A 21,463-nucleotide genomic window follows, 5' to 3' on the forward strand; every position below is an offset into this window, starting at 1 on the left:
GCGCCCAGCCGGCCATGCCCGATGTCTTGGTGTTCCAATAGAACTTTATCTTACTTCTCACAGCAGGGTAACACACTCAGCCGTTTGCTTTTGGTCAATTAGCGATCGCTTTTGCGTTATTAATGCGAAGCATTCTTCTCCTATAGTCAATCCGAATCAAGCCAGTTTTTCGTATCTCGTTCCGCGGTTTTCGTGGGTCAACGAGCAACAAGTAAGTCAATGATGGGCTGAAGCTTGGGTTGACGGCCGCCAAGCGCGCTCGTAATGTGAACGGTGTCGACGTGCGGGCCGTGATGTAGCGGCGCGATGTCAAATTCGTATTCCGGCGTCGCCTCGTTTTGTCCATATCAGCTGTAAAAAGAGAGTCTAACGAGGGGGGCACTGGTTCTCCACGTCTTGGCAAAACAACAAAGCGTACCTCGGGCCCACCAGCTTGATTTTGGCTCCACTTAATAAGGAGCCCTCGCGCAACCGAGTTGCTGGCGCGTTCGTTGAGGTATCCTGCAGGGTTCAGTCATCGCGCCCACACTCTTCAACCTCGCCAAGTGCGCAGCCCATAGAGCCGCATGCGAGACATGCCCGACATCAAATACGCGATTTGCGCAGATGACATTATCTGAATCGGCAGGGGCTCGCCAGGATAAATCCAAGAAACTCTCCAACCGGCAATGAGCCGGATTCATGAGGCCGACCATTGGCCTCAAATATGCGCTGGAAGTTGCTTCTGATCCACCACAAATGATGGCCAACGGTGCGCCATACAAATTATAAACGACGGCGTGCCGATTCCTCAACCAAACTCGATCTCCATGTCGAGGAAGATGCAGGTCTGGCTACGACGTCGCAGAGCCTGCTCAGGCAAGGCGAACCGGTGCTGCACATGATGCGTATAGGGTCTGCACTCTAACCGAACCAATGGTGTAGAGGAGGCTGATATGCTGCAACGGCGAAACGCACTGATTATGTCGTTCGTGAGGTTCCACCTACCGTATACACCAACCTCCTCCAGCCAGACATTAATCGTCTTGGTGCCCTCATCCGCAAGGCGACAAAGCTGGACCTCGGCATTCCGTTTAATGTCAGCACTAAGCTCCTCCTTGACACTGGCTGCCATAACACAGTCGGCTGATCTGGTCAGGAGTACAGACTCTTGGGCGAGTTGAGTTGATACTTCAAACCAACTTGATATATATGAGTTGGTTTGATATTCGACCTTCAACGTCCTTGAGCGAAAACGCGGCGACTACACGAAAGGTACAAAAAAAGTCGCAGTTTCACCCGAAACGCGAAGCATCGATTGCGATAGCAAATTAGTGGACAGCTATACAGAGTAAGGATAGTAGTTTTATCGGCCGTAGAAACTTGTAAACATAGGCACACTACCTAAATTAACAAGGATGGTGTCACGCGCGCAAAAGCAAACATGAACGCATATCACTCGATGACCGCGGAAACTCGCTGTTAAAACGCTGGAGTGAATCAGCGCGGCAGCAGCAGCGATCGAATTGAGAACGCTCCCCCCCGCCGCCGGGAAACTTCCGGCGCAGCGGGAGTGCGCATTCCAGCGCGGCCTCTCCACCTCCCCACCCTCCCTCCGGGCGTTGTGCGCGACTGGAAGCGCTTCCTTCCAGCTTCCCGCCCTTGCGTGTGCGAGCCGCAATTGCCGGATCACCGTCGCATGCTTTAGAAGTACTTGAGTTTGGCCTAGTTGGTGTTTACTGCATGTCATGTGGACCGCTAATCAAGGACAAAGACAGAGAAAGAAAAACACGAAACGACGACACGGGCGGTAACTTGCAACTGATTTCTTCACGGCAACACGCAGGTATATGTATACAAATATGACATGCGCAGAACGCAGCACCAAGTTCACCATTACCGCCCGGGTCGTTGTTTCGTGTTTTTCGTTCTCGGTCTTTGTCTTTGATTAGCGGTCACCATGACATGTCGCATGCATTCACTCGCACATACAGCGTACGGCGCGTGGCGACGATTTTTATCAGCCGTGGACTTTATGTGGAACCTCACGGTGACGACGACGACGACGTCAGAAATGCGCCTGGTGTGTCCATATAATTGCAATAAAAATGTCGCAGTCTCGCCCGAAAGGCGAAGCATCAATTGCGATAGCAAATTAGTAGTGAGCTATACGGAGTAAGGATAGTAGTTTTATTGGCTGTATAAACTTGGACAGGTCGTGCTGAGGCGGTAGTGCATAGAATGTCTGACGTCTTTCGACTGCTTTGTATTATATTTTTATATTCGTTACACACCTTTCATATCATCTTCATGATTTTATTACAGTTACATCTATTTTACGCACGTCTAGTGCGCACACTTTTAGGCCCCTGTACAGCCACCTTACACTGACCCATTGTTACTTATCACACCATTGCTTTCACATTAGACCACGTCTTGGCGCTCCTTGGCCCAGAAAGTCCTCGTCGTTCCCTTTCTGTAAAAAGGCAGACCGGCTTCCCAACTCGCATCCTAATGGCCGATCTCACTGAGGTTCTCGAGGCCATGGCTCTTCGTCGCCTCGAGTGCATCGCTACCACCCTGGATGCTCTTCCCTTGGGATGAGCGGCTTTCGACGACGCCGAGCGACAGCTGACTTCCTCGCCGATGTCATATATACACTTGAAGCCGCCAAGCAACGCGGATATGCGGGGTACCTTATGCTTATTGACGTTCAAAGCGCTTTTGACTCTCTCCCGCATGTCGCCATTATGGACGCACTTGCGCCATTCATGTGTGTGACCACCTCTGCGTATGTTTTCGCTTTCCTCGACAGCCGCTCGTTTCGCGTTTGTGTCGGGGGTTCTCACCTCGTTCTGTTTTTATTGGCGTTCCTCCAGGCAACGTCCTTAGTCCATTTCTCTTCAATGTTGCACTTGCGCGCATTACCGACTTCATCGCTCGCGCCCTCCCCTTTGAGGTTCGCCTGGCTGTTTATGCGGATGATTTGGCTCTGCTCGCGTGCGGACCCACTTTACGCTGGAAGCAAGTGCGCCAAAGCGTTCAGTGCGCCATCAACGCTGTTGAATCTTTCCTCACTGGCATAGGGCTCAACCTTTCACCAACCAAAAATAGAGGCCCTTCTCGGTAACCCCCCCCCCCCCCCCCCCTTCAGAGGACGCTACGAAGTTCCTCGCCCCAGCTTGCGAGGTGTACTCTCCTGGTCAGCCGAAGTTCACTACTTGGGCGTCCTCATAGATCACTGACTTAGCTGGAAACCAGCTGTAGCTGCTCTCCGTAAGGGCTCTGTTAAACTTGCCAATGCCGCGCACTCCCTCCTCGCCCGAGGTCGCGGGTGTTCTCCGCAACTTGCCCTTGGAGTGCACAATGCTGTTGCTACCTCCAGATGATGCCTTTACGGTCTCCTTTTGGCGTCTCTGAAACCCTCCCAGCGGGAAGCTCTCGGCTCTCAACCCAGATCAGTCATTCGACAGCTCTACGGCCTACCGCGCTCTTTGCAAGTAGGCCCCAGCCTTGCGGAAGCCAAGTGCTTCCCCCTCTCCCTCAGAGCTGAATGGCTTCTTCTTGTTCTTCTTCTTCTTTCTGGGGTTTTACGTGCCAAAACCAGTTCTGATTATGAGGCACGCCGTAGTGGAGGGCTCCGGATTGATTTTGACCACCGGCGGTTCTTTAACGTGCACTACAACGCAAGCACACAGGCGTTTTTGCATTTCGCCTCCATCGAAATGCGGCCGCCGCGGCCGGGATTCGATCCCGCGATCTCGTGCTCAGCAGCGCAACGCCTTAGCTGACTAAGCCACCGCGGCGGGTAGAGCTGAATGGCGCGCCCTTAACCATGTTGAGCGTCCCCAACGCACCCCACAAGGACAGAATCTTGTTTCGCGTTTGCATTCTCTCCCCTACTGCGGTATGGGACGTCGCGCAGCCGACTTTCACTCTTTCGTGCAACTCGCCCCCGACTGTGTTTGGCTTCCCCCACTCCCCACCGTCACCACCCGTTCGTCATTCGTACCACAATCCCCGGGGTTAAGAGCAAGCGAAACACTCCCGCTTGTGCTATCCTACAAGAACTTGCCGCTACCTTTGAGGAACGACTAACCGGTCGCGTTCTAGTCTTTACGGACGGCTCTGTTCTTAGTGACGGCTCCGCAGCCGCAGCCTGTGTTATCCCAGAGCTGTAAATTCAAAAAGTCACAGTTTCACCCGAAAGGCGAAGCATCGTTTGCGATAGCAAATTACTCGAGAGCTATACGAAGCGAGGATAGTAGTTTAATGGCTTACTAACTAAATAGACAAACATGGTGTCACGCGCGCACAGGCAAACATGAACACATCTCGCTCGATGACCGCGGAAACTCGCCGTGAGAACGCCGGAGTGAGAAAGCGTGCCAGCAGCAGCGGGCAAATTGGCCTTCGCGCTGTCTCTTGTCTTGCTTTAACGCTTTGCTTCGCGTCAAAAGCACAGCGCATACGAAGCTACCGGCACTCGGCGCATGCACTTTGTCCCTATCGCAGATCGCTTTGAAGATGAGGTCCGCGCGGGCGCGCACTTCGCCCACATCGCAGATCACTTGCAAGATACGGCGCCCCCGCGGCCGCACTGTGAGCAGCAGCCGACGGAGCAGAACGCACCCCTCCTCCCCCTGTCCGCTGTCCCGCCCCCGTGCCTCGTGCGCGAAAGAAGACCGCGCGCTTCCGGCCTGCCTTCCTCCCTCGCGTGCGCTACATTGAACCGCGATTTCTGGCTCACCCTAGTACGCTTTCACTCGCACACACAGCGTACTGCGCTCGACGACGATTTTATCGCCGTTGGACTTTATGCAGAGCCTCACGGCGACGGTGACGGCAGAAATGCGCTTGGAGTGTCCATTGTGATGATGATGTGGGCCCAGGCCTCAAGCACACGGAGATGGCACAATGAACACAGATGCTTTAATGGCATGGGGGCGGGGCTGGGACAACGTACACGATAACACACACAATTCCCTTCCAAGTGGTCTGTCGCTTACATAAGCGTCACTGTAGGATGACGTCAATTGCGTGTCAGTAGCACACACTCACGGCACGAAGAGTCGCAGTGATGAATCTAGCAGCGGGTAACGCAGGGGATGGAGGCCGGGGCGGAGGCCCGGCACACGACGAACCACTCGTGTAGCAGCTGGGTCGGGACCACGGAGGAAGATTATTTAGGAGTAGAAACTCCCGTCAGCATTGGCGCTCGCGTGCGACCAGATAACGTCACATTCGCCGATGGGGGCGCATGCAGTGGCGGCGCCTTGCGGCACGTCACGCAAGCAGCAGCTCGGTGGTGTTGCTCGGGCGCGTTCTCTTCGGCGGCACCCGTGTCTCCCGCTCAAAGCAGACGACACGGGCGTTCGCTTCAGCGTGCACGCCTTAAAGTTGTTTTTGTGGGCTTTTAAGTGAAACAGCAACTGTTCTTGTCGGTGTCTGTTCGAGGGCCGTAATACTTACAGCGCTGATACATGCAGTGTACCCTTGTTCGGAATTTGCTAGCCTAAGATGGGACGCAGGTGGGACGCGTGAGTGCCCTCTGTAGAACTTGAGGCGCCCGGCCGAACGGGAGCAACACACGTGACCAGTTGCCCTGGCAACCAAGACGGCAATAATTTCTTTCTCAGCCGCCAGGTGCCGCCAGCATGATAGTGGCTCCGTGGGCTTGTGACATTTTCTGGTCGCCGCAACTGGCGGAGTTTCCACTCCTAAAGGTTTCTTGCTCCGTGGTCGGGACGTCTGCCCACCACGGCTACACCGGAACACGCCGGTGTCATATGCTCACAAAGCAGTGGAGCACGCCGGACCAGGCACAGGGGCAGCCAGGCCTGTTTTCCCAGCTCACCCAGGATCACCGGCCTAGGGTAGATGAACTGCTTGGCTCGTGCGGCACGGAGGCTCAGACCAGGCACAGCTCATACCGGGCACAGGCTCAGCCCAGGCACAGGTACAGCCCGGACCGCTCTCCCACCTTACCCTGGAACACCGGCCTTGGGTAGATGCACTGCTTGGCTCGTTCGGGACGAAAAAGCCCAGACCCGACAGCGTATTTCCATTTGCTAGTAGGTACAGCGTTTGACCGCTGGCGCCACGCTGCGCCGCTCGCGCGTACCATGTTTCGAGCCGCCGCCGTTGGAACGGAGGAGGCGTTGACGGAGAAAACGCTGGGCTGGTGGTGGCTTAGCCTGCTGTTGGGATCGGTGGTATTATAAACGCATCACTGTTTTGATGATCCAAATATAATCTCACTATCAGGGAGGGAGCAGTCTACCTGACTGGAGCAGTATTTTTTTATTTGGGGTGTTGCTACGCTGCGCTCCGCAACACCCCAACGACCGCCGGGGTTCAAGCGACCGCGCTGGCAAACAGTGAGAGAAAAAAAAGGAAAAGCGTGATATTAAAAAAAAAGAAAAATGTAGCCAGAGCGGGTTTCGAACCCGCGTACGCAAGATCCCGAAGCGAGCGCCGTAACCACTCAGCCATACAGGCACTTTTTTTTTTTCTTTATTACATGGGAGCAGACTCTTCAGCAACACAAGAAACAAGGCGCTACAGGTACATATTCAAAAGTCAGGCAAGCATGTGCACGCGTCCAATAAAAGCATCCAGTCCGGCGCTGTTTCTTGAGCAGCGTACACACTACGGACGTAGGCAGCAGATTCCCGAAAAAACGACCGAGTGCTTCGCGGTGGTTCAGCGTGCCTGTCACACATTCTACTGCGCCAAAGACTATGTAGACCAAGTACTATGAACATGTCATATGGTGGGTCACAGGAATCTTTAAAAGGTAAGAAATGAATTGTGTATGGTGTGATGTCTAAATCTTTTTTAAGTGTTCTTTGGAGAATGTCCCAGAAGAACACGGCATCCCTACAATCGACAAAACAGTGATCAATCGTTTCAGCATGCGGACACAAACGGCAGTTTGTAGACCACGGCACGAAACAGCCCCTTTTTTCTAACCAGGTTTTGACAGGAAGCGTTGCCGAATGTAAGTTAAAGAAAAAAGTTTTGATCCCTGGAGGAATAATCATTTGACGGACACGCTTGAGTACATCTAAGTAGCAACATTCCAAATAAGGCGCACGATAATGGGGAACAGGAAACAATGTGTCTATCAAGGCAGCAGAAATTTCTTTACGGGATGCAGTGAAAATATAATCCAAGCTAAAGCGAGCTTTAAGAAAGTGAAAGCCTTCAACAACCTCTTTCAAGAAGCCCCAAGGAGCAGGTGGTGCATCATTGACCGATGACGACACAACTATTTCTGGAAGGTAATTCATTAATCGAAGTTGTAACATCTCTCTTAGAAAAGGACTGTTTACATCACGTAAGAAGAATAACCGGGAGACAAGTTGCCTAACAAAAAGGTGAACTAGGCCAAGACTACCACTCTCAAGAGGAAGAAAAAGGTTATCACGCCGCATGGCCTCAACACGTGAGCTCCATACATAGGTAGCAAACACACGATGGAAAGCTTGCAACCTAAGTCGCGAGCAGTGTAATACCTGCAGGATATACATAAGTCGAGCTGCTAGAAACAGATTGCAAGCTTCAGCTCGGCTAAATATGGACAACTGCCGCCCCTGCCAGTTGTTAACCTTACGTTGTACTTCTGCAACTTCCGCTGACCAGTGAGGATTACTATTGCGATATTGAGAGAGGGGTACACCTAAGTACCTAAAGTCTTGCCTCCACTGAATACCTGCGAAGCGAGTTGGCATTGTACACCATTGACCGAACCAGAATCCGGAACTCTTCTCAAAGTTCACAGTTGCTCCAGAAGCTGAGCAAAACTGCTGCGTTATGGCAAGGGCAGTCTCCACACTTTTCTTGTCAGCACAGAAGAAGGCTATGTCATCTGCATAGGCAAGTACCCGGATCTCATTGGATAACAATCTGAACCCATGAAAGGTGGGATCCTTCAAAATTCGTGCACAAAGCGGTTCCAAGTACAAAGCGAATAACAGAGGTGACAAGGGACAACCTTGTCTTACTGATGCCCTGAGGTGGATAGATTCAGATAGACAACCATTAACTATTAGCCTTGTTGTGCCATTAGCATAACACATGGAGATGCCTTTAAAAAGAAGAGATCCAATGTTTATGTGCTCTAAAACACTAAACAAGAAGCAGTGATTAACTTTATCAAATGCTTTTGCCAAATCAACCTGAACTATTGCAACCTGACCCGCACTTTCTGTCACACACTCTAGCACAGACCGTGCAACGTGGATATTTGTCTGAATTGATCTTTCTCTAATGCCACATGTTTGATGGTCTCCCACCAATGATCGAATTACTTCTTGAAGACGACTAGCTAATATCTTAGCAAATATTTTGTAATCCACGTTGCAAAGTGATATGGGGCGATACCCCTCAACTTTCTGCAATTTTGTTACATCACTGCTTTTTGGAATAAGTACTGTGTGCCCTTGATAGAGCGTGGCAGGTAGGTACCCAATCCTGTAAGCTTCTTCATACAGTTTAAGCAGAAAGGGAGCCAATATAGAGCAGAAACATTGATAAAATTCCGCACTCAAGCCATCAGGCCCAGGAGTTTTGCCTTTAGTTAGCGAAGCAATGGTTGCTTCCACTTCCTTGATATTTATGTCTCTGTCAACGTCATCGCATTCTTCTTGACTGAGCTGTGGCAGCAACGAAATAAAGTTTTCCGTTACAGCTTCACTCTTAATTGCTTTATGAGACTGAAAGATATTCTCGTAATGATCCGTGAACGCTTTCATTATTGTATCCTGGTCATTAACAATCACTCCGGTATACTCTATCTCGAGAACTTGCTTCGACAGAGCATGCTGACGCTCATCACCAAGCGAACGACTACAAGGCTGTTGCTCCAAATACCGACGAGTACGCGCTCGAACTAGTGCACCTCTGTATCTCTCAGTGTCCATTGTCTGCATTTGTGCCTTAACGTTGTAAATTTCCTCAATGTACTTGCCAGGATGCAGGCATTCAAGTTCGTGTAGCGTATCTAGCAACTTGCACAACTCTTTATATTTTCCTTTTTTCTCAAAAGACAATATGGAAGCTTCTTCAATGGCTATCATTTTAACTTCTTGCTTGAATATCTCCCATTGCGCAAAGACAGATAAAGAATTACGACTTGAAACGTCAATAAGAATTTCCGGGACGCGCTTGAGAAAAGGCTTATGTAAGAGTAACTGATTGTTAATTTTCCATAAATCCAAGTTCATTCGCGAACTTTGACACTGCCGGTTGCCAAAACAAACCGACACCAAACAACGATCACTGAAGAACACAGGGTGCACACTGTAGCCGTATAGTCTAGGGAGGATAGGTAAAGATACATAAATCCGATCAAGCCTTGCATGAGATGTACCTTGAAAATGTGTGTAGCGAAAAGGGACCTTTTCATGATCCCCTACATCAACAAGCTGGTAGTCACATGTCATGGCATTCAAAACGTCAGCGCTGGTATCATGGCGTTGCCTTGTAGACGACCGATCCTGACCACTACACACACAATTAAAGTCACCTAAGACAACTAATACACGGTCATTGCGTAAGTGCTGGGTCAATGAGAGAAAGTAGTCCTCCCGGTCGCGTGCCTTACTTGGCGCATACACGCAAAGAAACCTCCAAACATGACTATCCATATTGACATCACACCATACAAGGCGCCCTTCCCTATCAGTGCACAGTCCCAACACGTTGCATTGCCGCGTTTTTCTCACAAATATCATACATCCTCCAGAGACACCAATCGCGTGGCTGACACATACTTCATACTCCGAAAGAAATGGAGCTACAGCAGCCGCTGTGTCGTCATCGGATTCAATTTTTGTTTCCTGAATTGCAATAACATCTAACGCTCGGCTACGCAACAAGTGTAATAACTGACCCTGCCGTCGCTTACTACGTAAGCCACGGACATTCAGTGTTCCAAACGTTAAGGCAAGGGCGCCCGCCATGATTCCACTACTGAGGCGCAGCGCCTGCACGTAGCGCTGCTACCTTTGTTCTGCCTGTCCCATCCCTTTGAGGTGTCGCAGCTGCAGCAACTTCTTGAACTGCAGCGGCATCTGCACTCACAGGGACTCCATGAAGGGGTTTCTTCGCCTTAGCCGCGGCGACCTTTGGCTCTTTCCCAGAGCACTCCAAATCATCTGCCGGCGCTGGACGCTTCTTTGATGTCTCAGTCATTTCAGCATCCTCGGCAGGATGAAGCTGGTCCCGAAAAGATGGTGATTCGGCCCACGTTGCACAAGGGTCCTTTTCACGGTTAGTCACTGTTTGTTCTTCAGTAACCTTCGCTGTAGCTATGTCCGCAGCTGTCGATATTTGCACTTCTTCAGCCAGGTGGTCTTCAGCAGGCGCTTCGCCAGAGGCATCTACGACCTCACTTACATCCATGAGGTGGTTAACGATGGTGTCATCGTCCACCGGTTTACTGCCACGAAGCTTGTCAGCATACGTGCCAACGCATGCCTCTGCGTTATGACCATAACGGTGGCACTTCGCGCAGCGTGGTGTTTTGCACTGTCTTCTTATCCATACAGCCACGCTTCCAAGGGTTGCATTCGTGCAAACCGTATCACTGCGTTCGAGCGCCCTCGGTGAACGGAACCACCTAGAAACGCGGTACGTGCGAGCGGCGCAGCGTGGCGCCAGCGGTCAAACGCTGTACCTACTAGCAAATGTAGTGTTGCGGCCCGGCCCGGCCCGCGGGCCGGGCCTGCCCGGGCCCGTGCAGAGCTCTACTCAGTTCTACTCATTTCAACCGAGCGAGGGATCGCTGTGCGAAAACTCTTCCTTCGCGCGGCGCTTCCCTGCCCTCTCCGCTCGCCCGCTCGTTCCGCTGGCCCGTAAACCCGCTGAGTTACAACGCTCTAATAACCGAGCAATGTGTCCCACGCCGCTGCAGTGAAAGCAGATCGGCTTATTAACAGCGAAGCTGTTTAAGCCAGCCGTAATTTGTGGTGTGTAGCCGTGGTAGCCAAGGCAACCCGGAGGAGGAGCGTTATTGGGCCTCGTTCCTATCGCATTTTTTCTTTGTGTCTAGGCTTCACTGCATCACAACGTGGGAAAGCCAGCTTACAAAGACCAAGCTTACACCGATCCCCTTAAAGTTGGCTTCACTTTTAAACAGAAATGCATTGCTGGGAAGACGTTTTTCCAGGGCAATATAAGACGGCCTATAATAAAATGTGAACCATAGAGAAAGAAATTCAACAAGAGCGGACACTCCAGATTTAGGTGCACGTTAAAGAACCCCAGGTGGTCCAAATTTCCGGAGTCCCCCACTACGGCGTGCCTCATAATCAGAACTGGTTTTGGCACGTAAAACCCCATAATTTATTTATTTTTTAAAGAGCCCAGCGGCCGAATTGACTGCAGCGCGCCGAGCGGTCGTTATCAATACCTGAACCACACTTCCGGTTTCGGTTTTGGACGCGCGCGTTTTGAACGCGCTAGCTGGCACCCGTTATGCGAGCTGCGCCCATCGGCTTTCTGTTTTATTTTTTTATTGCTCAACCGCGCGTGGTATTGGTGCGTAATAGTTTTATTATTTGGCAAAAATTATTGCGAACCATCTTAACAAGCCCCATCGAATCCGTGCCACGTGCAATTTCACAAAGTAGACGCAAGACGCCTTGTCAAGTGAGCAAATGTTTATTTTGCTCTATATAAATACTCGGTCCGGAGTTCTTCTGCAGTCATCCAACGTTGTGGCCCCAGGTAAGCAGTAGTTCACGCACGTAGCTCCACCGGATGGTATCAGCTGAAAAAAGTAAATAACAAGCATGTGTCATTTTGGTATTTAGACGTAGGAATACTGCGTGTAGAGGCGAAACGTGCGAAAGCGGTGAATGGGCGGCATTACAAACAAAAGCAATTCGCTTTTAAATTCATGGCATTGAAAATATCCGACTCATCCTAAACAATACCATAAAATATGAACACTTATTTCCAAGCATTCCCCTATTCCCTGGCATTATTACGCGATGTTACGGTACGCACACAGATGAACGCAACAGAGGCTCCCAGCCGGACCATGCTATACGATCGCAGAATTCCATCTACTCGCACTCAAGACAAATGCGTGGGTGCAAAGCCTGTTTTCAGTCCTTTAGAAGACGGAATTTTCGAATTACAAGTTTCTGGCACGTTCCTCGGCGTTATCTTTTGCGCGTTCTGTCGGTGCAAGTAACACTCCCATGTTATCACTCTTGGCAATCGCTCATCGCATTTTGGACAAGCGTGAAGGCATATGTTGTTGCGGGGCCCCAAAAAACGTCACAAACTTGTCCCACTAATGGTATCTTCGACTGGTCGCATCCATCCCCCGAAGCAGAGTCATGCAGATCCGGCGTTCCCTGAACTCAGAGGTAGAGGACAAGCGCGCAAGCCGAACGTGTGACTCGCTCTCGGAGGAGGAAATGGCAGATGCGAAACCACGTGGCTACTTCTAACGTCCGATGTTTCGCCTATCCAAAGCTAAACCGCCGGACGCGCCGGTGCGACGATCGTTCGTTGAGGCGCCAGCATGCTGTGGCCTAGGTTGCCTCGGTGGACCGTCGCCAAGAAAGGCGACGCTGTGCTGTGATGACGAAACGCTCACATCCCGACGACTGCTCCGACGACAGCCTCAGAGCTCTCGAAGATGGAGGAGAGCGATCGAAAAAAACCAGCCGAACGCAAGGCCTTCTTTCAAGCAGCCGAAGACAAAGCCGCTCGCGAGAGTGGTCTAGAGCGCTCCGAAACAGCCAGCCGAAGATGCCATATAATTCATTACACGCCAAGCTAACTGTGTCACCACAACGGAGCTGCTTATCGCTAACTGCGTCACAGCGCCCTGTGCGGCCAGCGTACCCCAAAAGTATTCCAAAAAGTTACGAAATTACTTTTCAGTAATGTCTGGCGTCAGATAAAACGATACAAACTTCCAGTAAGATGCACTACACTACGCACCACGGCCGAGTTGGTTCTCGCTAACTACGTCACAGCGCCCTGTGCGGTCAGTGTGCCTGAAAAGTACCGAAATAAGTTACAATAATTCCCTAGAAGGCGTCGGAAACATGTGCCAGCATGATTCATTAATCCAAATTAACAGAGCCAGGACGGCCGAGCTGTTTTTCGCTAACTGCATCATAAGTCTCGGTCCCGTGCTGTAAGCCTAATTGCGTCGAAGACAGTGAAACAAAATTTCTCACCTTGCCGTAGTCCAATAGTGCAGTGATGTCATGTCCAAGTGTATAAGGAACGCAAGAATACGCCGGGAGCCCAAGAAACCAGGCTAGATTAAAAAAATGTCACAGTTTCGCTTTAAGGGCGAAGCAATGAATGCGATAGCAACACAGCAATGTCATACGAAGTAAGGTGAGCGGCTTTGGTAGCAATATGAACTGTAGTAAACATGAGCTTTAAGTAAGCAGGTGGGCTGCGGCGTAAGTAGACCGACATGAAGAGAGACTGGATGACCACGAGAAGGCGCGTGTGAAACAGAGTGTTGATGAGAAGCGCTTCCCGTGGGCAGCGCGTGCGAAGGGACACACCGGTAGCGCTGCACTGCCGATCCGGGCAGCATTGCATGTGTAGCGTGCGTTGGAAAATGTGGCCCGACCATTACTAACTGAATGAACAAGCGTGGTGTGAGCGCGCACAAACAAACACGAATAGATCACACTGAATGACTGCAGACAACGACTGTCAAAACGCTGGCAGCAAGCATACGCCGCTGCGGGCGAAGGTACGTGCGTCTATTGCTTCAACGGAAACTGAGCGGCGAATGTACGGCGCATAAAGGTCAGAGCCGTGTGGAGATAAGAGACGGTGCGCGCGAGCGACGAGTGACGAGCGCGGTTGCGGTTGTTGGCAGAAAAGTCCCCCCCCCCCCCCCCGCTCCCTCCGGCGCTCGCTTCCCGCTTCCTTGCTTGCGCGTGGGAGGAGATGAGTGCGTTCGCTCTCCGTGATAGCGCGCGTCCCCGCACGCTTCCGCTCGGGCATACGGCGCGCGGCGAAGATTTTATCTATAGGGAACCTCACGGCGACGGCGACGCCGACGGCAGAAATCCGGTTGAAGTGTCCGTATAATTGCTATCGCAATAAAAAAAAAGAGAAACGGGTCGCTGAACAGGCGAGCGCTCACACGCGCAGCCGTCCTCGCTCGCTTCGGTAGCGTGTCTGGCGCATGAAGCATGCATCTGGCACGTCATTGGTCTGTCGCTAGGTAACGCAAGAAAAATAAGACGCAAAGCATAAGTTCATTTATGCGCAAAACTTTTCACTTTTCGTGGCAAAGACTTTAAAAAATAAAACAATGCCTGTTAACTTAATTTCACCCTTTTTTTACGATGCTCGCGGGAGCTATCGGATGGCGTCAGTACTAGCGTGACGTGTTTCCTGTTGCCAGTTTTTGCCGAGTGTCCCCTCTTGTTGAATTTCTTTCTCTATGTGTGAAGGCCCAGGACGTCTTTTTAAAATTATTTTCTTAATTGTTTGCTATTACGCCGACGCGCGCGCGTGTCCAAAACGCATTAGGCAGACAAAGTCCCAATTTGTCCTGCCGAGGATGCGAGTGCCATCTGGATATGATTTTCGCAAGTAATCTACCCGATCGTGCCGCTGTTGGTATGGTAGAAATGCTGGAAAAAGGGTTTGTGTTTGAGTTTACTGGTAACAGAATTATGTTTTCTTGTACATTAAAATTACAATCCGACACCACTATGTCTGTAGGTTGTGGTTAAGTCGTACTTTACCATTTTTCTGACGGATTTCACTGTGAGCAATTCAATTTTTGTTCACAAAGACCTTGCACCACGTGGAGGTCCTGCGCGGTCGGGATGATTTTCTCCTTCACTATCACCTTGCGCCACGCGGAGGGCGTGCGCGGTGGGGGTGGACCGGGATGATTTTTCCGCCACGAACGCCGGCGCCGAAGCCGGATTTTCTGCTACACGGGGCCCTTAACGCTTTCGCGTTAAAATATGGGGACAGGTATCCCACTGGTGATTGAAAATAATCGCTCTTGACAAAAGTGGTCTCACTTTATTCTTGATCAATTCTTGGTTTCGTTCCTTCGTCATGTGGTGTATTCTCACATTAATGTATTCTTCAGCGCTTTGCTTGCACAAATTGTAAATTTGTAAGCACCTATGACTTCCAAGATGAGGTGTTTTGCCCTTGACTTCACTGTTGTAATAGCATCACATTCAGCCTGTAGCCGTTGCAGTCCCTTCTCAACTTCTTCACACAGGCCAATGACGTCTTGCGACGGTGAAATAAGACCACCTCGGCTCTTTTGCTTAATTAAAGGTGCCAGCTCATCTGAGTGCAGGGCTGTGATGCACTGCTCACATATTGTTTTACGAACTTTCCGAACAATGAAGCCTGCTATGTATGGCACCACGACACCGACAAAAGCCGAGAGGCTTTCGGGACAGTCAATGCGATGTGTATAGGTGTGGTCATCGGGCTGCAGGATTGATGACCTGCGCATGTCAGTGAGTGTGCTATTTGCGTCTACCATGGCTATCGTAGTGGTTGCATTCAAGATGGAGACCATGTCTTGGGAGCAGTTTCCAGAACTGGAAGACGTAACTTCCCTCTGAACCAACAGACACTTGTATGCAGCCTCGAACTGTGCAGCTGTTGGATTGTTTTTATGTCGGCCTCGTCCACGTATGAACCTAAAGTAGTTCTCGGCATAATCTTGACTGAGTTTGTGTGTCAGCAAGTACTTCAGCTGATCCTGGCCGACAAGCTTGTCGAACATTCTTTCGGGGCTTGCCATGCATATCAAAAAGCCACCAAATCCAGTTTTCTTTCAGTCCTTCTGTAACTGCACGTTCTGCCGGATCTCCCAGCCCGTTTATGTATGCTCGTGTCTCAGACAAAAACGGCTTCCAACACTCTTTGTTCCTCTTCCGAAGGGGTGCTGTGTACGGCCTTGCTAGTGGGTTCCTGGAGTTTAAGATTCTAATAAACTTTTACGTTGCGCTGGCACCCTTGAATTGTGCCAGCTTGAGCTCTTGTTCGCAAAAGTCCTAAGCATCGGCATCTGAGACACTCAATGCTTGTACAGCATATCGCACCTTCATTTTCTTTCTTTTCCCACTGGACGTGGACCTTCTTAAGCTTGTTGCCAACCCCTCTCCACGTTGCAATGCCTCCAATGCCATTACATAAGCCCCTTTCACATGCTTTCCTTTAATGCCAACGAGGTGGCTTACGGTTGCCAATGAGTTGCGGACAAGCTTAATCATATGGCAGGCATGTAAGGCAATGTGAACATTTTTAGAGCTATCAGCTGGATTGACAAAGCTTGTAATAAACTGATGAAAGTCCGGTCGAAGCTGAGCACCTAAGCAGTTAGCCATAGTGAAGCTCGACGAGGCACCGTCAAAAGAGACACAACTTCAGCCTACACTGATGTAAGGGTCTCAATAAATTATTTGGTCAGCTCCGCCCTGTCCGCGCCAGTAAGTGAGTCAATTAAAAGTATGCGACTGGCATCTGATGTTATACCAACAATCATGAATACACACACATTTCTGGCTTCGGGGAGACTGCCATCATATAGCCCTGTTCCAAAGTCTACATACCCGACTACTTTCTCTACAACAAGCTCTACATGTTTTCTTATGGCCGTGTGACCAGAGCGCAGTAGAAAGGTTCACTCCGTTCTTGTGCAAACTTTTCGAGGAAAGGAAAATGCTTCAGCCGTGAAGCCAGGAGCTCCGTCGATTGATCGATACCAATCCCGAAGTGTGCACTGTGACGGAAGGGCACCATTGAATTTGGATCAGACGTACTCATACGCGGCCGGAGAATAAAAATGTAATGTCAGCGCAAACGCAGGGAGCTCAGGTGGGCAGTTGTGTTCGTTGCCCGCCCTGCAGAGAAGCTGCTGAATGTCACTTGAAAAGGCAAATGTAAACACACGTGCGAGCCTTCTTCTGAAAGGAGATTTCGTTTTCTTATTTTTTTTATGACTTCTTGTGCTGTCTCATTTCTCTTCGCAAGCCCTCGCTTCGATTGCTGCAGAGTCTTAATTTTTTTCTTCAACTGCGTTATCTCTTCTTCAGAGGCACGTACTTTGTCCTTGTACCATTGTTTGGTTGGTGAAGATACAGGTGGTTCTTCAACTTCAGGCACTTCGGAAAGCTGGGCACAATCACTCGATGGGCAGTCTTTATGCTAGCGGTCTGGATGCTTTCTTTTTACCTGAAATGGACACCATACATTTATGTTGAGTTTCAAGTTCGTGGAAACAGTAGCTAATAAACCAAATGTACTTTAAACTTTATGCTGGGACTGCTGAGCCCCTAAAGCTTTCGCCTTGCGAAGCAACTTGTAGTTTTAGGGAGCTGTCGCACGCGAGCAGAGGGGATACGGCACAGATTTTTCATTTTTGCTGGCAGACAGGGCATTAACTGCATCTTTAAATTCGGCTTTACTGTTGCCACGCAATCACGATCACTTCTTTTCAACAAAACGAAACAGAAAAACGGCGCTCACGGCTCACGTTTTCATACGAACACACAACCAACGCAGCACCATATTGAAAAAAAAAAAAAGGGGGGGGGGGGGAGGAAACAAAACACCGCCGACGACAGAGACGTACCCTTTCCTTTGCTTCAATGTCAGACAAAAGCCTTCGTCGACTCTCGATTACGGCAGCCGAACACATCTCACGTGAGAAAGCCATTTCGCCGAGCGTGCCATGGTTTGACATTCTGCAGTATAGTGCTCACGGGCTTCCGTAGATGCGGCGGAAACGCAGGAACCACTGATGGCACACTTCCCGCCCGCAGTCTGGTTGTTTGCCCGGTGCAGCCAAAGCACTCTGGCGCGAAATGCACAGGCGATCTCCATCTTTCGCATGCCACCTTTCAGGCGAACGGCCCGCCCGCTCCCACAGACTCTGCACTGAGTCCGCAGTTCGGGATCTTTTGGAAACCCGTCAAAAATATTGCGACTATTATACCACATCAGTTAGCGCCCCTCAGTAACGCGCGCGTAATGTATCAATCGAAGACGTTTTCGTATACTTGCAGGTGGAATGTGAGGCCACAACCTTTGTTCAGCTGGTTTTCAAATCCTTAAGTAATGCAAGAGGCAACCGTTGTCAAACCGTTGGTGTTCACATGTCCATAGCGTCAACTTGCACTCCAAAACAACGCACGAAAGCAGCAGCGTGAGCAGGCGTGGAGCGAGCTTTTTGACACTGGCAAGATGGCGACGGCCGGCTTCACTTGACGAGCTCCACTCTAGCAAATTCTATATATCCTCCTTGATTGGGCCGGATCCTGAAGGTGCCGAAATGTCGCTGGTGGTCGAGGCGGCGGAATAGTGGGGCTAATCCAAGGGCGACTTATGGAATAGACCGGTGGGATGCCTGCATTTGGCAATTTTTCGCGGACAACAGCCTGAATCCAGATGATGATTGGTAGTGAACTCTCAGAAGGCCAGACGAAAGAGAAAGATGGTGATGCCGCCTCGATTTCGCGACGCACAATCCGCACGCGGCTATCAGCTGTGGGCGGCTGCAGGGACGAATGAGCGTCTTCGCATGATGACGTAGCAGCGGTTTTTGGAAGCCGCACAAACTGTTGGGCGATGCGGCGAATCTTGGCGTATTCGGAACGTCGACACGTCAGAGATTCCTCGACCACGTTCATGGTCGAGCAATCTCTGAAGACAAGCAAGTAAAGGCATCATCTGCGATGCCTTTCAGGATGTGGCCTACTTGATCAATCTTGGACATATTGACATCGACGCGGTGGCAAAGAGCTAAAATATGAAAGATGTACGTGACGTATGATTCGGTGGCTGTTTGAGTGGCCAGCAGCCTGGGGGGACATACCGCGTAGCTGTTGCTGCCCAACTGACCAGTTCGTCTTCACGAGTGTTATACCGGCCCTTGAGGTAAAAAAAAAGTTCACCTAATGCGAAATTTGAGCGCAGCTCTATTCGTGTTTTCATTTTCGCGGTATATTGGCCGGCGCGGACAATCTGTCTCGTGCGGCACGTTGCAAATGGAGCGCAGTGTGGCGCGACTGCCTCGCTAATCGGGAGATAGCTAGCGCGCGATTCACCGTAGCCGCCGCCTCCCAGCCGAGCACTGCTCGGGCATTTTTGCTGAGCGCTTTCGTTCTCACGCTTTCGCCATACCCTCCTCCGCTTTACTCCTAGCGCCTTTTCGCTCTCGTCGCTTTTTCCGCTGGCTCGTTCGCTCGGTTAGAAGTGACTGCGTCAACGGCGACGCTCGCCGCAGGAACGGGTGCCTAAGAGCGTCGCTCTAAAAGATTTACCGACGATTACGTTAATCCTTATTGCGAAATTTGAGCGCAGCTTTATACGTGCTTTCATTTCGCGATATATTGAGGCATCGCGCCGATCACCGCAGCGACGGGCAGAGCCGCGACACGCGGCGCTATACTATATAGACGGGCCACACACACACAGTTGCCGTTTCGCGGTGACTGCATCTTATGCAACTGTAATCTTTACCGGGAAACGCTTGCGGCGAACGCTATGCGAGAAGGCAAGCTTTCTGGTTCTTTTCAAGCGAAGCTTGTATACGCTAGCCCGCGCCGGCGATGTAACACTAAAAAAGTCGTAAAATAGGACGTAACCACAACTATATACAGACGTGATAGCTTCGGATTGTGATTTGAATATACGAAAAAACGTAATTCTTTTACGCAGAAACTCAAACACAAGCCCCTTTTCAGCATTTCTACCACTCATACAGCAACGCACCGCGGTTTCCTCCTGGCAAAAATACCATTCGGATGGCGCTTGCCTCCTCGGCAGCCTACAACAACGTTGTATGTAGGCTCCCTACGCGAGGCGAATGCGAAGGCCAAGTTTAATAAAAAGAAAGCTGCAGTTGCTGGGAAGCCTGATAAGCAGCCAGGGATCTTTGAATTCTATCCGGTGCCACTCTTAAAGGCGAAGCTTAAGCGTCATCTAATTTTTGTTGCGTGTAGCTGATGCAGAAGCCTGTTTACAATATATTTACACGTAGGCTAACGGTGGCCAAGATCCTATATATCGGGAACACGTCGTCTTCCTCAGTGCAGCCACACTGTGGCGACTGTTCCGACCCCCGGCAGTAGAAGCACCGTCCCTTCAGTGATTTCCCTACACCCCCCACCCCTTGTTTTACTGAAGGCACCCCCTTAATTCGCAGCGGCTGTTTGGTTTTTACGCGCGACAGAAAATTTTGTGTAATAGCGCCGGAAGAAGGGCATGTGTGCGCGAACATTGTCCATAGCTTGCTTGTAATGGGAGACTCTAACACGAAAGAAAGTGCGGCGAATACGACGACCCCCCGGGCTTCAAAGCTTCAGGGCCAGGGCACAAGCGTCGGAAGCGTGCAGCAAGGCGGTGTTGCCGCGTGGTGACACCGAACAGAACGCCGCAACCGAAGACCGCAACTGAACGCCGCATCCGTCCCCATCAACGGCGGTGACACGCCGGACAGCGCCGAGCGTTTACAGCGCACAAGTCGGAGAAAGAGAAATAAATTGGGTTACGACCTACCTATCTAACTGCAACAGTACGTTGACGGTGTAATAATATATGTAGCGCGGGTGTGGAAAAAATAAAAAAAAATCTGTCGCAGTTTCACCCGAAAGGCGAAGCATCAATTGCGATAGCAAATTTACGAGTTGAGAGCTATACGGAGTAAGGAGTTTTATCAGCTGTATAAACTTGGACATGCAGCAGCACCATCAACGCGCATAACTGTTTTCGACGCGGTCGGAGTTTTGCCCGCGTTCGCACTGAACGCGTGCGGCGTTGGTGACTGTTGCCGGTGCCTCTGGGGGCGCTTCGAAGGTTTGCGACGAGATCAGAATGGGACACTCAATAAGCAGCGTCGGAAATCTTACCCACCTTGTCGCCTCGCAACGTTTTTATATAAATACGCGATTGGTGCCGCAGCTAAACGTCGCCTCCCCTCCCTCCCTTCCGTCCCCCCACAGTCTTTTGCGCGACGAAAGAAGTCGCGCTTCCTCTCTATATATGGTGATTGTAAAGGAGGAAAGAGACGCTTAAAGGGACACTAAAGAGAAACAGGAAGTTCATCTGGAATAAAATAGGGACCTTCAGGAATGCGTGCAGTTTTTGTTGGGTGCAAAAATATGAGTTATTAGCGGAGAAATTCGTAAACAAAGACCAAATATCTCTTCCTCAATTTCTCTCACCCCAGATTTGGCGCTGAAGCAGTGTCGTCACAGATTTCATTGCTCTCGGCGAATCAGAATGCGCCATGATACGTCACCGCTTGCGTAAACGGCCGAGGCACTGGATGCATCATGGCTGCATGCATGGTCGCTGCGTTTGCGTTCGCCGCGATGGATACCGTTGCTGCAGCTGAACCTTGCAACGAAGAGCTCACCAGGGAAGCAGGACTGCATTTCAGCGATATTCAGTGAAACGGAGCGCGAAATGATCCTCCGTGCTCGAGCGGTAG

General features: G+C 50.6%; 1 protein-coding gene across 12 annotated transcripts in view; it reads left to right on the plus strand.

Annotated features, from left to right (window-relative positions):
• The window catches only part of LOC119440814 (parathyroid hormone/parathyroid hormone-related peptide receptor-like), a 1,097,515-nt gene that overhangs the window by 807,964 nt on the left and 268,088 nt on the right, over positions 1-21,463 (plus strand). The window lies entirely within an intron of this gene.

This window comes from Dermacentor silvarum, chromosome 2 (assembly GCF_013339745.2).
Source record: "Dermacentor silvarum isolate Dsil-2018 chromosome 2, BIME_Dsil_1.4, whole genome shotgun sequence".
Taxonomy (NCBI): Eukaryota; Metazoa; Arthropoda; class Arachnida; order Ixodida; family Ixodidae; genus Dermacentor; species Dermacentor silvarum.